At 45.3% G+C, this 17,400-nt stretch overlaps 1 protein-coding gene across 11 annotated transcripts in view; it reads left to right on the top strand.

The window, feature by feature from the left end:
• ctnnd2b (catenin (cadherin-associated protein), delta 2b) overlaps nucleotides 1-17,400 on the top strand; it is a 1,542,927-nt gene that overhangs the window by 76,012 nt on the left and 1,449,515 nt on the right. The window lies entirely within an intron of this gene.

Here is a 17,400-nt window from a genome sequence, read left to right as displayed (position 1 = left end):
TGTCCCTGCTCTCACTGGCCGGCTTGTGACTCCTCCCCCTTTCTTCACAATAAAGGCCGTCATGTCACAAGCCTGCCACCGGTTCAAGTGCAGCTAAGTGTCAGCAACTGACACAGGCATGCTTTCCATCTCTTGCAGCCTTCAATCACAGCAATTTCAGCCTTTGTGTAATTGATCGTGCATCAGTCTTGAAAGAGAAACTTGAGTTTTATATAATTGCTGATCCTTTTCACTTTTCATGGTTCAAATAGAACATTTTTCTTTGTGAGAAATGATAATAAACCCAGTCTAGACTGACGGTCATAGGAAATCATTAAAAGGTGTACATTAGCCATTGAAATAGTTGGCAAACAATCCCTATGTCGAGATAACGATTGAAAGAAAAACACTGAATGCTGGAGAAACTCAGCAGGTCAAACAGTGTCCTTTATGTAGCAAAAATACATAATCGACATTTCAGATGTGAACCCTTCACCAAGGTTTGTAAATGTTGGCAGTGGGTGGGGGGGTGGGGGGAAGGGGATGCCAAAGGCAGGAGACAATAGGTGGACAAAAGAGGGAAGTGACAGCTGCAATGATGGTTGGGTGGGTGAGGGAGAAGGGAGGGAGAACTGGAAAGGCAGGAAAGGGGGAGGGAGGGATAGGGAAGGTGAGCAAGTTTAGCAGAAAGCAGTCAAGTTAATGTTCCTGCCATCTGGCTGGAGGGCGTACATAAGGCCATGGACAGACATGTGAGTGTGGGAGTGTGGCATTGAATTGATACAGTTGGCTACTGGGAGCTGCTGTTGTTGTGGACGGAGAAAAAGCGATCTCCCTGTGGTGATATGTAATTACACAACTCAGTCACCAGGGGTCATCCTGGTGACCTTCTATATAAAGCAGTCCAGAGCAAGTCGAGACTTCCAGGTTTGTCTTGCAGAGAGACAAGACCTCTTAGTGTACATATTAGTTATTAAAACTGTCTTATACTCACACTGCTGTTGTAGTTATTGTCACTCCCAGTTTGCGACCGGTCTCTCCAATGTAGGGAAGGCCACAAATAGATTTTCCGTCTGAAATCAAATCTGAATCTCTGTGCTCCGTTTTCCTCCCAACTTTCAAAACATACAGGGGTTGTAGGTTCATTGGGATATTTGGGCACAGATTAGAGATTTATTGTCAGAGTAATACATGACATCACATACAAGCCTGAGATTCCTTTTTCCTGTAGGCACGGCAGAATTACTACCAATTGGTAGTGCAAAAAGTAACAACACACAGCGTGAACATGTAAACAATCAAAAGAATTGTAAACAGATAACGAAAGTAAACAAGCCTGCGCAGTACAGGGAGAGCAAAGAAAATCAACAGTGCACAAGTACGAGTCCTTAAATGAGTCCCTGATTGAGTTTGTCGTTGAGGAGTCTGATGGTGGAGGGGAAGCAGCTGTTCCTGAACCTGGTGGTGTGAGTCTTGTGGCACCGATATCTCTTTCCTGATGATGAGAACAGACCGTGTGCTGGATGGTGTGGGTCTTTGATGATTGCTGCTGCTCTCCAACGGCAGCATTCCCTGTACAATATCTTAGTTGTGAGGAGGGCTTTGCCTGTGATGTCCTGGGCTGTGTCCACTACCTTATGGAGGGCTTTACGCTCAGGGGTATTCATGTTCCCATACCTGTCCATGATGCAGCCGATCAGCACACTTTCCACCACACCTCTGAAGAAATTTGCTTGGGTTTCTGGTGTCAATAAAACTCTGCAAACTCCCGAGGAAGTCGAGGCGCCGACATGCTTTCTTCATGATGCCATTGGTGTATTGGGTCGAGGAAAGATCCTCTGAGATAGTGACTCCCATGAACCTAAATTTGCTCACCCTCTCCACCTCTGATCCCCCAATGATCACTGGATCGTACACCTCTGGCTTTCCTTTCCTGAAGTCAACAATCAGCTCCTTAGTTTTGGTGACATTGAGTGCAAGGTTGTTGTTGGTGCACCATTCAGCCAAGTTTCCAATCTCCTTCCTGTTTGCTGACTCATTCCCTTCCTTTATACAACCCATTACTGTGGTATCGTCAGCAAATTTGTAGATGGTGTTATTGTTGTACTAAGCCACACAGTCGTACGTGTAAAGTGAGTAGAGCAGGGGGCTGAAGAATGCAGCCCTGTGGTGACTGTGGAAGAGATGTTCTTACCAATCCTCATTGATTGTGGTGTGGGTTTGGGTCTTCATGGGTCTATCACTGTTGCAACATATCTAAATAAATAAATAAATCACACCAAATTCCCCTGCTTGATACTTGTTTCCTCGATGGTGTGGTGACATATGTTTGCAATGATGAACCGGCCCCGCTTATCACACACGGTCGGCGGGGCAGCCACGGTAAGGATGGCTTCGTGGGACCACCACTTCTGGTCCAGACCAGAAGGCCATGCACGCACTTGTGTCATTGGAACGCAAGTGCCAGGACACTGAGAGCTGCAGCGTGGAGTTCAAAATAAATCAGTTGTGATACTAGAGCTCACAGCCTGCTGTCTCTGTCTCTTCGCTGCACTCGCTCACAACCTGCTACACTGGTGACCCTGACGAGTCTCCACGTCCCAAAGATTCGACATAATAGAACCAGCAACTGTAGGTGCCATTGCGTTGAAGCTGCTAACTTTCTGGATGAACAGGCCCATCACTTGGATTGGCCAAGCAGAGGCCCAGTTCTAGATCAAACAGATAACCTCCAATTCAACGAGATACTTCTACGTTGTCAGCTCGTTCGACCAGGAAGCCTCCTCATGAGTCAATGACCTCATTCAGGCGCTGCTAGAGGAAGGTAAATACGTGGCTGTGAAAAACCTCATCGTGAGCACGTACGGCCTTTCACGACGTGAGTGAGCAGCCAGGCTCCTGAACCTGGATGGCTGAGGTGATAGGACCCTCTCTGCCCTCATGGACAAGATGCTCACACTGGCAGAAGGGCACAAGCCCTGCCTCATGTTCGAGCAGGCGTTTCTCGAGCAGATGCCAGAAGACATGAGACTCCTGTTGGTTGACGCGGATTTCAGCGACCCTCACAAGGTTGCAGTTCGAGTGGACGATCTGCACCGTTCCAAGCACAAAGCCATGGACTCGGTCAACCGTGTTAAATGGCCATCACCGAAGATAATGCCTAAGTCAAGTCCACCATGTGAGCAGACCCCACCCTGCCAGAAAACAGAGATGTCCAATCCCAGATGATGTTTCTACCACCAACATGGGGGGCATCTGCACACAGGTGCCGCCAGCCATGTTCGTTCCCAGGAAATGACGGGGCCAACTGTTGTTAGTCGCTGCAGCAGCTGACTGACTGACTGAATGGCCTTCTCCACATCTGGGACAGCATCTCAGGGAGATTACCCACTATGGCACTTGAGATGCTCACAAGACCCTTTGGCCCTTCCCGACATGCTGCCAATAATGCCATCAGAACATTCGGAAAAAGATGAATTGCTATATGTTTTGGTGATACCACATTCCAATAGTTCTTCACACATGCTTCAGTGGACAAGCCCCTACTAGGTGTGGATTTCCTTTGGGTGGATTCCCTACTTGTTGACTTCCAGGGCAGATTCACGCTGAGACTTTCCACACGGTGCCCCTCGGCAAGACCAATGAGACCTCCATCCAACTTACTTCTGTGGAAACCCAACACGGCCAGTACAACCGCCTCCTCACAGAATTTCCCTCCATCCTGCACTCCCAATTCATGGCAGCTATGCCTAAGCACAGTGTCCAACACCATATTGCCACCACTGGCCCACCATAGCATTCACAGATACGCCGCCTAGCCCCAGATAAACACAGCCTCGCCAAGGAAGAGTTCAGGTGCGTGGAGGAGCTGGGCATCATTTGTCGTTCCGATAACCTGTGGGCCTCACCCCTCCACTTGGTGCTTTGGCAGCTGGAGACCCTGTGACGATTACAGACGTCTCAACAGTGCTGGACCTTTATCCAATACCCCATATCCAGGAATTTGCAGCGAACCTCCATGACGCAAAGCTTTTCTCCAAAGTTGACCTGATCCAGGGATACCACCTGATTCCCGTCCACCTGGACGATGTCCAGAAGACAGCTATCATCACCCCGTTCAGCCTGTTTGAGTTCTTATGCATGCCTTTTGACTTAAAAATGTGGCGCAGACATTTCAGTGCCTCATGGACTCGGTTAGGAGAGATTTGCCTTTTCATCTACCTCAATGACATCCTGGTACCCAGCAACTCGCTCGAGGAGTACATGACACATCTCCGCCAGCTTTTTACTCACCTGGCACAATTTGACCTCACCATTAACCTGGAGAAGTACCAGTTCAGCCTCATGGAAATAGACTTTCTGGGCCACAAAATTACCACAGCTGGCACCATCCCTCTACCAGACAGAGAAGATGCCAAACAACACTTTGCCAGACCAACAACACTGAAGGGCCTGCAGTAGTCCATGGGCATTGTGAATTTCTACAACCGATTCATCTCTGTGGCAGCCAAGATTATGCACCCTCTCTTCACGTTAATGTCGGGCTCATCGAAGGAGCTCAAATGGACCAACACCACTTTTAAACAGACCAAAGAGGTCCTGACCCACACAATAGTGTTAGTACACCCACGAATGGATGTACCGATGGCCCTCATAGTCATCACAACCAGCACAGCAGTGGGCTCTGTCCTGGAACAGTTCGTTGATGACTTATGGAAACCCCTTGCCTTTCTCAGTTTACACCTGTGGCCGCCCAAACTGAAGTACAGAGCATTTGACAGGGAGCTACTCGTCCTCTACCTCGCTGTCCGCTACTTCCTGGAAGGGCATCCATTCACTATCTACGCCGATCACAAGCCACTCACTTTTGTCTTCTCAATGTCTCCAACCCGTGGTCTGCCCGACAACAGAGGCACTTATCCTTTATCTTTGCAGTCACTGCTATCCGACATCTTTCAGGAAGGCACAACATGATTGCAGACGCATTTTCCAGGCCAGCAGTCAATGCTGTTGCAGGGCATCGACTACAGTGATCTGGTTCGGGCACCACAGAACGACCTCAAGAAACTCAGCTTCAGAACTGCAATCATGGGGCTGCAGCTCCAAGACCTCCAACGGAGCCAGTGGCACTACCCTCCTCTCCGACATTTCCACTGGCTAACCCTGACCTCTCATCCCCACCCAATGGAGGAGAACAGTCTTCGATATGATCCACGGTTTGTCGCCCCCCTCAATCTGCACAACAGTGCAACTGGTGTCCGCAAAATTTGTTTGGCACGGCCTGCGTAAACAGTTCACAGAGAGGGCAAAGATCTGCACAGGCTGCTAGACAGCCAAGGTCCAGCAGCACACCAAGCACCAACTCCAGCAGTTCGACACCCCGCCCTGGGGGTTCCAACATGTCAATCTCAACACAGTTGGATCCCCTGCCAGTCTCCCTGCAGTCGCGCTACTTACTTACGGTAGTGGACAGGTTCATTCGTTGGCCAGAGGCCATTCTCATTCTGGAAGCCTCCACGGAGACGTACGCCAGAGCTTTCCTTGCCACTTGGGTCTCCCACTTCAGTGTCTCTGCAGATTATACAACCGACTTGGGGGGGGGGGGGGGCGCAATTCACCTCCACCCTGTGGACCGAACTCTCCAGACTCCTGAACACCCAGTTGCATCGCACCACAGCTTACCACCCTCAAGCCAAAGGGTTAGTCGAGCATTTCCATTGCCATCTCATATCAGCACTGATGGCACGCCTTGATAAGCCCAACTGGGTGGACGAGCTGCCCTGGGTTCTCCTGGGCATTTGCACAGTGCTCAAAGATTACCTCAGGACCTCCTCGGCTGAACTGGTCTATGGAGATACCATTGCAGTGCCTGGACAATTCCTCCCTCCAGCGAGACACTGACATCACTGTCATCCTCGAAATTGGGCTCCAATGCATCATCCCCACCCTTGCGACATGGTCAACCTTCCTGCAACTACCCCCCAGACTTGTCCTCCTGTAAGTACGTGTTCTGGAGTGTGCACAGGACTCCCCTTCATTAACCTTATGAAGGCCTATACAGGGTGCTACACAGGAATGCTTCAACACTGGGGGCAAGGAAGAGTTATTCACACTGGATAGGTTAAAACCAGCGCATGCGGACTTGTCCCAGCCAGTACAGGTCCCACCACCAGTGAGCAGAGGTCAGCAGCTGAAACAGCACACCTCATTCTCGACACATCCCGGGATCATCGGTGCCGGTTCTGGGTGGGGGTGGGGGGGCATTGTGTGGCAACACCTATGTTTGCAACGGTGAACCGGCCCCACTTGTCTCGAGCAGTCAATGGGACAGCCGCAGCAAAGATGGCATCACGGAACCATCTCTTTCAGTCCAGACTGAGAGGCAAGCAGTGGGATGTTAAGGGCAGGTCTGGGGACGGGCTTAAAGGCTGCAGCGCGGAATTCCAAATGAATCAGTAGTGATACTCGAGCTCTCAGCCTGTTGTCTCCGTCTCTTCACTGCTCTCTCTCACAACCCGCTACAATAGTAAATATATATTTTTTGTTGGTGAGAGGTTAAGTGCTCCATTTCTCAGAGTACTGGATTCTACTCAAGTCTCCAAACTCCAGTATCATCCAAGTGACCCCTACCTGTTAAGAGAGAGCTTATGATCTGATGATTCTGCCCTTCCATCATCAAGGATTTCCCCTGCCAATTCAATATGCAGCAGATTTTGACAGCAGTTATGAAAGTGTTGTGTGCCTGACTGAGCAACGCAAATGTGGAAATGGCACAATTCAGATTTCTTGTATCCACGGCATGCCTGTTTTTTTTTAAATGAGATTTTCAAAAATGCATGAATACTTCAAGGTGCAGATCCGCTCTTAATACCTTTCTCCTTCAAGTATTTGCATCGAATTCCCCCTCAATTTTTGGGAAGGAGAAAATGGCCTTGGTTTTTTTTTGTTAAATGGAGACATCAGCACGGTAACGGGCCTTTATGGCCCACTAGCCTGTCCCGCCCACTGACACCCAGTTGACCTACCACCCCCAGTATAATTTTTTTGACATTCAATCAGACCTATTCCCCACCCCCCCACCCCCCCACCCCCCCACCCCCAACAAATTATCTGCGGCACTATCACTCATTGCTCAGACAACCCTTTTCCAAATTAGGTTTTAGTGTCCCACCACATGAAGGAATGTTGGAGCAATTTTGCCATTCAAGTATCTTACTTGCCTTTCTCCTCTCCTTGGACTCCTGATCCACATTGGCAGCGTCTTGCCTTCAGTCAATTTGTTTTCCAATAGCTCTCCGCTTCGATTTTCACTATGTCCATGTTTTTATTTCCTTTTCTAAAGTCATTCCTACCCTTTCCTCTCCTCCTGAGTAAAACGAAGCAAAATCATTATTTAATATTCCTGTCATTTTTTTAATACATTTCCATCCTTTCATGGCCTTCTCCTTTACCAATTTTTGTTAAACTCCTATTGTATTCACCGATATAATTTCTTGCTTTATTTTAATTTTTAAATTGTAGTTGTTTTAAATTTAATTTTAAATGTAATCATGCAGCTCGGTAGTGGGCCATTTTGGCCCACGAGTCTGCAACCGCCAATTTATAACCCATTAACTTACACCCCACCCCCCGTATGGTTCAAACAGTGGGAGGAAACCAGAGCCCGTGGGGAGAACATACCAACTCCTTACAGACAGCGCGGGGTTCGATCCCCGTTTCCGATTGCTGGCACTGTAACTTGGTTGCACTGACCGCTACTCCAACCGGCCTGATAAAATGTTGTAGTTTTTACATTTCTATCCTGTTTGCATTCCTATTTTATCATTCTGTTTTCTTATTTATTAATCTGTGATTTCAATGTTATTACCATGGTATTTCATTACTGCTTTTAGTGAGAGCTATTTTCTTGATAATTTAAAATGTTTCCCTTTGAGCTATATTTTTACACTAACTCCATCCTTTAACTGATCTTTTACATAATTTAAGTGGCAGATGGAGTTCAATCTGGATAAGTATGAAGTGATGCACTTTGGAAAGTTAAATGAAGGCAGAGTGCACAGGTAATGGCAGGGTTTTTAACAATGTGGAGGGACAGAGGGATCTTGTAATCCAAGTCCATCACTCTCTCAAGGTTGATACGTTACTTAATTGGGTGGTTAAGAAGACGTGGTGAGCTGGCCTTCATTCGTCGGGGGATTGATTGCAAGAGTATAATGTTGCAGCTCTGTGCAACTCTAGAGAAGCCACTACATCACACTCAGTTCTGGTTGCCTAATGACAGAAAAGATATCGATTAGAGAACATGTCCAATGAAGCGGGTTTGATGGAGCTTAGGCTTTGGACCGATGAAGAACGAGAGGTGACTTAAAAGAGGTATACAAGATTGTGATTGGCCGGGGTGGGGTGGGGTGGGTGGTTAGATAGGGTTAGGACAGCCAGCACCTTTTTCCTCAGGTGACGATAGCAATTGCCAGATGAGATCTGTTTTAGGTGAGTGGAGAAAAGTTGAGGGGAGATGTCAGAGGTAAGATTGTGTACACAGAGCGGTGGGTGCTTCGACTTCATTGCTGGGGTTGGTTGTGGAGGCTGATACAATGGGGACGTTTAAAAGAGTACAGTAAGGACATTTAAAAAAAACTCAGTGGTCCATGAATGTAAGAAAAATAGAGGGTTATGGGTGTAAGGTGGGGTAGGATTAAATCATTGTGCATTAGGTTTACAGAGGTCAGCACAGCATCGTGGGCTGAAGGGCCTGTTCTGTGCTGTAATGTTCATTGTAGTTTAATGTTCCAAATCTTTCACTTTGAACTGTTTTGGTTTAGTGGTTCTCAACCTTTTTCTTTCCACCCACATCCCACCTTAATCAATCCCTTACCAATCACAGAGCACCAACAACATAGGGAATACTTAAAGTGGGATGTGAGTGGAAAGAAAAAGGTTGAGAACCACTGGTTTACAGTCTTCCCCTTGTTTCTGTATGAATATCCTTTTTATCTTTTTAAAAACAAGTATATTGCTCTGATAGCTATTCACCAACGCTTGTTGGTTGATTTATGTCACTTTGAATTTCCAATGGTGATTTTTTTTAAAAAAAATCAGTATTTCCATTTTCTTGATTTCCCAACCTCCTCACCTCCACTCCTGAGCAGTCTGTCTATACCTCCTTTTCCCTCTTCAGTCCTCTCAGATTCCATTTCCAGTTTTCTGTCGGACACGTAATTTGCTCACTTGGGTGTTTGTTCTCTGAAGCTCCACTCACACTTGCAAGTGATCCCAGGAATTAACGACCAATCGGCCTTTAAGAGGTCTAGTGTGAAAGCAAAATCAGCTCAATGCCAGCATCAGATGATGTCATCAGATTGCAATCAGGCAAGTGTGAAACAGGAAATTACATTGTGGGATTGAAATGACCCAAGTGTTTGCGTGAATGCAGGAAGGTGATGGAAAAAAAGATTAAAATGAAGGTACAAACTTTGCCGTGGGAAAGTTGCAGTGGGAGAGAGAGAGAGAGGAAATAAATAGCAATAGCGGACAATTTTTAAACAGGGTGGGAAAGTTGGTAACGCTATAGCGCACAATTTATAAAGACCATGGGGGAAAAAAGCAATGGCGGACATGACTTCCCAGAAGGCCATGAGGCAGAAAGACCCCTCCATGAATGCTCCAGGCATACAGCCCTTTCTCTGCTGCATGGAATTTTGGGAGAGCAGGTCCGCCATGGCTCTTTCCCATGGTCTTTATAAATTGTGCGTGATAGTGCTACCAACCTTCCTACACTGTTTAAATTGTCCACTATAGCTCTACAAACTTTCCCACCCTGTTTAAAAATTGTCTGCTATTGCTATTTATTGCTAGCACTTTCCTATGGTCCCTTATAAAGATGTCCTTATGGAGGGAAACCCATGAAGGCGGGGCTGAATTTACAACCCTCTGTCGCCTTTTTCTCTCCTCTGCTTTGCAGCATGGATCATTACAATTGGATTTATCCCCCTTTTTTTCATCCATTTATCTTTAGATATTCTGCATTCTGTTTCTTTCTGGGCATTGATTGGACAAAGCATCCTTCTGATCCTTCTTGTTTTTTTAAGAGCCCTCAATTTGTTGCTACCTTCACCGTCCCCGTCCCTTGCAATGTTCTCGCTGTTTGGTGCCACTTTTGGTACAGGTATTTAGCTTTCTAAGTTGTGTAGGGAGGACTTAAATAGCCTTAGAGCCTGCAAACAGCCACTTTGCCCACCTGAGTCCACAGACTTTGCCACTCACCCAAACACAAATTACAATGGCTAATTAACCTAGCAACCTGCATGACTTTGGGATATGGAAGGAAGCCAGAACACCTGCAGGGAACCTGTGCTGTCACTCGGAGAAATGCGCACACTGGAACAGATGCGATACTACTCCATCACGGTCTCTATTGATGCGTGACAATGTCTCTACTATCTGTACGTTATCTTGGTGAGTTTTGTGCGTTGACTGGAACATTTTCTGCAGTTACGCTGAAAGATGGAAGGGCTATTACCTTTTTGGTCACGGTTTCTGGTTCATCTCTGCTGTTCCCATTGAGATTCTTGTTGACACTCTTTCATGTTGACAATGCTTTTGCTACATAAATTATTCCACCCCCCCCCCCCCCAACCCCAAAGGCACTGGGCACTGCACATGGTGTCGTGTTCAGACTCATCAAATAATCATATCTTTTTGAAACAATACCTCTGCGCGCCATTCTGCATCCTTGGCCTACTTCTGTTGGCCTCATTTGAATGTGGTTCATTGAATTTTGCCATGTCAAGGTGCATGCTTGATCGGCTTCTTGTGACACCATGGTACAATTTTCAAGGGGAATGAAGGGGGGAAAGAAAAAAAACTAGAATATCCATCAGTAGAAATCTGCCTGCCACTCAGGAAAAGAATCTCGGGGTGCTATGTGATGTCATGCATGTATTCTGACAATAAATCTGAACTTTTCTCTATTGGGCGTAATTAAAAAAAAAACAACTATACAATAGTCAACAAGTATTCATCCATGTTGGATGTGCAGCCACATGTGATAACGACATCCAATAATTAGGAATTTACCATTCTTGGGCGGGCATTTTTTTTACAATCCTGAAATTACTTGTCAAAGAAACCTAATTATAAAGTAGAACATAGTTATATTGAGCTTTGAAATAACAATGACATTTGGGTTTAAATAATTAATATGATGTAATGACTAGAGTAATTATGTCTAAACCATTGTAGGTTCATTGACATTTTTCAATGCAACATTTCATGTACAGAGAAGTGTAAGTTAACAATTCATTATAGTATTGAGGGAAAGCATTTTTATTTTTACATGCATAATAAATTATATAAGGTACATCTTTGCAATGTCATTGGAATAATGAATGTTGTCTCGAATTCATACTGCCAGTAGTAATGAAATATCTTCAGAGGAGAAGAAGCAAAGGAGGTGGGGTTCATGTCATCAGTGCAGTTCAATTTAATTAAGGGAAGCTCACCGTGAGAGATTAGCTGACCTCATAATCTACCAAATACAAGAAGTCTAGATTTGACTCATCCAATTTTATCTTTGTGCAGATTTGCTTAGGCAATTATTAGCCTCAATTTAACTGTTTGTGGATTTCTGGTAGAAAAGTTATTTTCCTCCCTTGTATTGATTGGGTTCATTATACACCCAGCGATCGACTTCCCACCAGGAACAAGGTGTGAATAATCTTGTTGCCTGGAGGCCACTGGTCAACAGATGAGTCATAGAAATAGATTGTGGGGATATCTTGAGTCCTGCATGGAGATTTGGAGCAGACTTACATTTGTGGGTCTTGAAATTGGTATTCCAAGGCTTTCTAATGCAGAATGCATTTTCAGCCCCACGTGGGCCTGGTTCACTTTTGTCGCACTGCCCTAGTACTATTGCTTGAGTTAAATTAGTGGAGAGATTCAATAACCCACTCAAAACTAGAGTTGGAGCAGACTTGCATTTGTGAGTCTTGAAACTGGTATTCCAAGGCTTTCTAACGCAGAATGCATTTTCAACCCCACATGGGCCTGGTTCACTTTGGTTCTGGGCTAACGCACTGCCCTAATACTATAGCTTGAATTAAATTAATGGCCAGATTCAATAACCTACTCAAAACTAAAGTTGCTTATGTCAGGAAGTGCCCTACTGGCATTAGCTGGTGTTCTCGCTGTCCTTTCAGAAGAGCAAGTGAATTTGTGGGATTCAAGCAGACCGCTTCTGGGTGGTACATAACTTGGAATTCATCCACCTACTCAGCAAGACTCACCACGTGGTCAGGGTTTAAAATTGTGCCAACTATTGCGAAAATTACAGTCACTTTGTGTTCTTCAAGGTGGCATCAGGAAAATTATTAAGCAGAACCTCCATTAAAAAATCCTGATTTATTTGAAGGATCAGCTTCAAAAGATTTCCACATCTCCCATCCCATGTATAATCTCATTATATCCCTTGAATTGCTATCTTAATCTGTCTTAACCACGTCAGAAGAAAAGAAATGTACTGAAATTAACTTTTTGGGCCAAATCCTATTCCGATAGCATGGAAAATATTCACTGACAATTAATTCTGTTTTAAGAAAGAGGATATTATTTCACACCACAGAACACCAGTTCTTTCACACTGTAACCTTGCTGGATGTGATTTGATTGTTTTCTGTACTTGCCCACATAACTTTGGAAATGTAGCTTGCTATTTTGCCACGATGAATTGAGAGACACCTTTTTTGATATGAATGTGAGTTGTTAACTCCATCATTCCTTCAGTCTACCACAAGCTTGAAACTACATAGGAAGAGATAATCTGTACAATTGTTCTTTGTTAATGTCCATTCCTCTCTTTGCTGGGGAGAGGATGGGAGTGGGAAGAGAGATTCTGAAGGAGAGGTAGGGGAGCTGACAGGGAGGAAATATGAGGTAAAGGATGTGGGCAGAGTTTTGCATGGCCTTGTATGCAAATGTGTGTGAAAACCCATGTAGCAGATCCTGGTCTCCAATTGTGATGACCTTTTTCGCCACCAGACCAAGACCTTCTTCTGTGAAGACCGTGGGCACCTGCTGCACACCGTTCCACATTAAAATCCTGCTCCTCTAAGTGTTGGTGTAGAAGCAAGTTATTCATCATAGTTCACCAACTATACAAGAATTAGATCTTCCAGAGCATAGGGAAGGCAATGAGGAAATTTGTAGAAATACTCTTTTTCACAACAGCTTGCTGTAATTGAGGTGTGAAAGTCGAGGGCTCTTGCATGCACATTTACTTTTCTGTTTATAGGACTATGAGGATGAATATAGATGAGCCAATTTCCTTTCTTTAAAAATGGTATTCTGCCCAATAATAGCATAACACAATGGGTAATACTTTTATGGAAGTATCTTCTTTTGTCTCTCCAATTTGAGCCCCTATTGGAATATTTTGTTGAGCTGTTGGTTCTCAGCTAAGAGGGCAGAGGAACTACAGGTACCAACAATAGAATCCAAGCCAATAAATATTCCTCTCAATATTCATCCTCCATCCAATGGACTAACAATTTGTTCATAAGACATTGTGAACAAATTGCTTGCTGTATTTCTCACAAACGTGCTTTAAATATGTTAAAGTCAACCAAGTACTTCAATAACAAAAGCGGGAAATACTCTGTCCAGCAGCATCCGTAGGAAAATAAACTTTAAATCTTCAGGAGCAAAAAAAAAACCAAACAGCTGGAGCAACTCAGCTGGTCGAGCAGCATCCATGGAGGGCGGAGGGAGGAAGCATCTTCAATGTTTCAGGTAAACTTTTCTCGTCTCCTGATGGTTAAAATTTCATAAAGTCTTCATGCAGTTTGCCAAATATAATTTCCCATCAGAATGGTCCCCGCGTATCAGGTTAGGGCGGGGGCTAGCCAACCTTTTAATTTTTAATTTGGATATAACCACACGATAACAGGCCATTTCGGCCCACAAGACTATGCTGCCCAATTAGCCGATTCATCGGCCGAAAAAGTGACTGTACTGCATGTGTAAATTAAAAATGTAAAGTATGGCCACCCTTGGTTAGGGCCATTGCTTTTTTTTTAACATCATTTGTGTAGATGATCTAGACTTGGGGTTGACGCAAATTTTGGTCTTATCATGAACCATGGTAAATTGCAGAAAGGTGTATGCACGTTGAAGAAGTGGGTGGGTACATGCTTCTTGAAGTTTAATGCACTGAAACGTCAGAAGGTGTGTTTTGTTAGAATACGAGGAGAGGCAATGTAAGACAAAGAAACTGTTCTAAAAGCGGTGAAGGACAAGAGGGACTTGGGCTCTGGGTGCACACCATGAAGTGGGAGGAGAGATTGAGACACTGGTCAATAGGGCTTAGAAAGAGCCGTAGACTATAAAAGCAGGGAGATCCTGCTGTATTGTTACAAAACCCCTGTCCATCTTCATCTAGCATATTCAGTTCAATTCTGGACCCTTCGTGTAAGGATGCAAAGGCATTGCGCACATTCCAGAAAATACTTATGAGACTGTCCTCCAGGATGCGGGATCATGATAACTGGGTACAGTTTTCTTTGGAGAAGGAAAGACCAAAGATATTTGATGGAGGTATATAAAATGAACATGGGTCTGGACAAAGTAGATCGTTTGAGGCTGTTCACTTCAGCAGAGGGAACCTCTCAAATAAAGGAAAATGACGAGGAAAATCCTGTTTATGCACTCAAGCCATCCCAGCTGGAAGCAGTTGAAAATGATTACTTGGTGTATTCGTTAGAGGTGGGGATCTTGCTTTAGGGATCACTGCAGTTGGACAGTGGAAGTCGAAGTTATCCTGCAGTATTCTTGGTAGGTAGTTCCAAGAATTGGACTCAATCACAATGCAGGATGGTGCATTATTTCCAAAACAGTGTGGTGCACACAATAATCACGTCAACATGATGGAGTGATTAAACGGCTTTAATTACCAAAAACCTGAGCATTACTGAAACACTACTTGGCCAGGTTCCAGGTACAGAGAATTAGGGGGAAAGTCCAGACACGACAGCCTTTATTCTGAAATCTGGGGAGGAGCCAACGGAGGGGTCAGGGAGGTTCGGACTGGCCAGTCCATACATCTATGCAAAAGCCTTTTACCACAAACAGTAAGTGTGAATTGATGGTAGTGGGTTCCCATAAAATGGCTGCCCACATAGAGCCACAGTTTGGGAGGTGCATGTCTCAAAGCAGTGATGGCAAGTTGCCGCTTGTAGAGGGCGCCTTCTAGGGGTAAGGTGTTGCTGGTGGTGGAGGTTTATGGCTGGAGTTTAAATCAAATGGATTCTCTCATCCTGAAGGGTGTTGAATTTATGGATTGTGTTCGAGCTGCACTCATTCGTATTCCTGACCTGTGAATCTGGGGAACTGAGAGATGTGTTGTTTGATGTAGAATGTTTAGATCTGCTTGTGCCAGCATTCTTCTGATTCACCCCATCCCACCCTCCACCACACTTCCATCAGGATGAATATGGTGCAGGGTCTGACAGTGTCAGCAAAGACGTGGAATCAGCTGAAGGTAGTCAAGGTTAAGAAAACTGCAGCCTTGGGATATCCAGAGATGGATATGTTTCAATCCAACAACTGTAGCCATCTTTGTGTTAGAATGATTCCACTTTATTCTCCTTTCATTCACACTGACTTCAGTGTTACCAGAAGTCCTTGACCCCAGGTAAGGTCTTGGCATAGTAACAAAGAGTAGGTAGTGGGATGGCAAGTAGGGCAGTGGGATGCACTGATTGCAGGATGTGGGCAATATTGGGAAATGACTACATCTGCAAGATATTCATCCAACTGCAGCTCCTGAGAGAAATGGAACTGGATGAACTCTGGATCACTTGGGAGGCAAACAGGGTAATAGATAGAAGCTATAAGGAGACAGTCATACCCAAAAGGTAAGAGGCAAGTCACTGAGTGACTGTTAGGAGAGGGAAGGGGAATAGCCAGTCAATGCAGAGCACATTCCCCTCAACAATAAGTACTGTTTTGGATATTGTTGCAGGGTGGCGACGATTGACCAGGGTTGTCTTAGTTGGCTGATTTCTGGCACAGAGTTTGGCCCTTTGGCTAAGAAGGGAAGGGGGGAGAAGAGGAGAGCTAAGTGGTTGGGGATTCGATAGTTAGGTGAAAAGATAGGAAGTTCTGTGAACAAGATCGAGACTCCGGGATGGGATGATGCCTCTCATATGCCAGGGTCAGGGACATCTCTAATCAAGACCACAACATTCTCAAGCAGAAGGGAGAGCAGCCAGCTGTCATGGACCACGTTGGTACTGATGGCATAGATAGGAGTAAGGATGAAGTCCTGAAGAGGGAATATAGGGGGTTTGGAAGGAAGCTGAAGGAGCAAGGTCTCAAAGGAAGTCACCTCTGGATTGCAGCCAGTGAGGGTAGGAATAGGAAGATGTGGCTGAAGAGTTTGGTGCAGGGGGCAGGGGATCAGATTTGTGGATGATTGGGGTCTCTTCTGGGGAAGGACAGGCAGCATCTGAATTGGACAGAGACTAATATCCTGGTGGGCTGGTTTGTTAAAACTGTTGGGGAGAGTTTAAACTATGGAGGAGGATGGGAACCAGAATGTGAAGGGAGTCAATAGAGCAGTAGATAGAGTCAACGATGCAAGGTGTTATAAGTTCATGAGGAAGGACAGGCAGGGCAGGAAGCATAAACATAGTCAGTTAAAGGGTTTGTAAAGTGTGTATTTCAATGCAAGGAGAATTAGAAATAAAGGAGATGAACTTAGAGCATGGATCAGTGTGTGGAATTACGATGTTGTGGATGTTACTGAGACTTGGCTGGAGGAAGGACAGGATAGGCTGTTGCAGATACCAGGGTTTAGGTACTTTAAAAGGGATAGGGAGGGAGGTAAGTGGGGGTGCACACGGGAGTAGCATTACTGGCTAGCGATAGAATCACAGATACAGAAAGGCATAATGCTGCAGAGGGAATGCCTACCGAGTCAGTGTGGGTGGAAGTCAAAATAGGAAGGGAGCAATCACTGAATTGAGAGTAGTCATTTGGCCCCCAAATAGCCTTTGGGATACCGAAGAGCGGATGAGCAGGCAGATTTTGGAATGGAGCAGAAATTATAGGGTTGTTTTTATGGCAGACTTCAACTTCCCTAATATTGACTGGCACCTCCTTCCTACAAAAAGGAGAAATGGGGCAGAATTTGTCAGCTATGTCCACGAGCATTCCTGTCACAGTATGTGGACTAGCCGACTAGAGGAGAGGCCATACTGGATGTAGTCCTGGGTAATGATCTTTGCATCCTCCTTGGCTATGGGGGAGGAGTCGCAGAATTGGAAAATGGCAAATGCGGTCCCCTTGTAAAAAGGTAATAGGGTGAATCATGGGAATTGAAGATCAGTGAATCTTACATCAGAGGATTGTTAAGGACAGAAT

Source organism: Narcine bancroftii, chromosome 1, assembly GCF_036971445.1.
Source record: "Narcine bancroftii isolate sNarBan1 chromosome 1, sNarBan1.hap1, whole genome shotgun sequence".
Taxonomy (NCBI): Eukaryota; Metazoa; Chordata; class Chondrichthyes; order Torpediniformes; family Narcinidae; genus Narcine; species Narcine bancroftii.
This window is presented reverse-complemented; position numbering and strand designations above follow the sequence as displayed.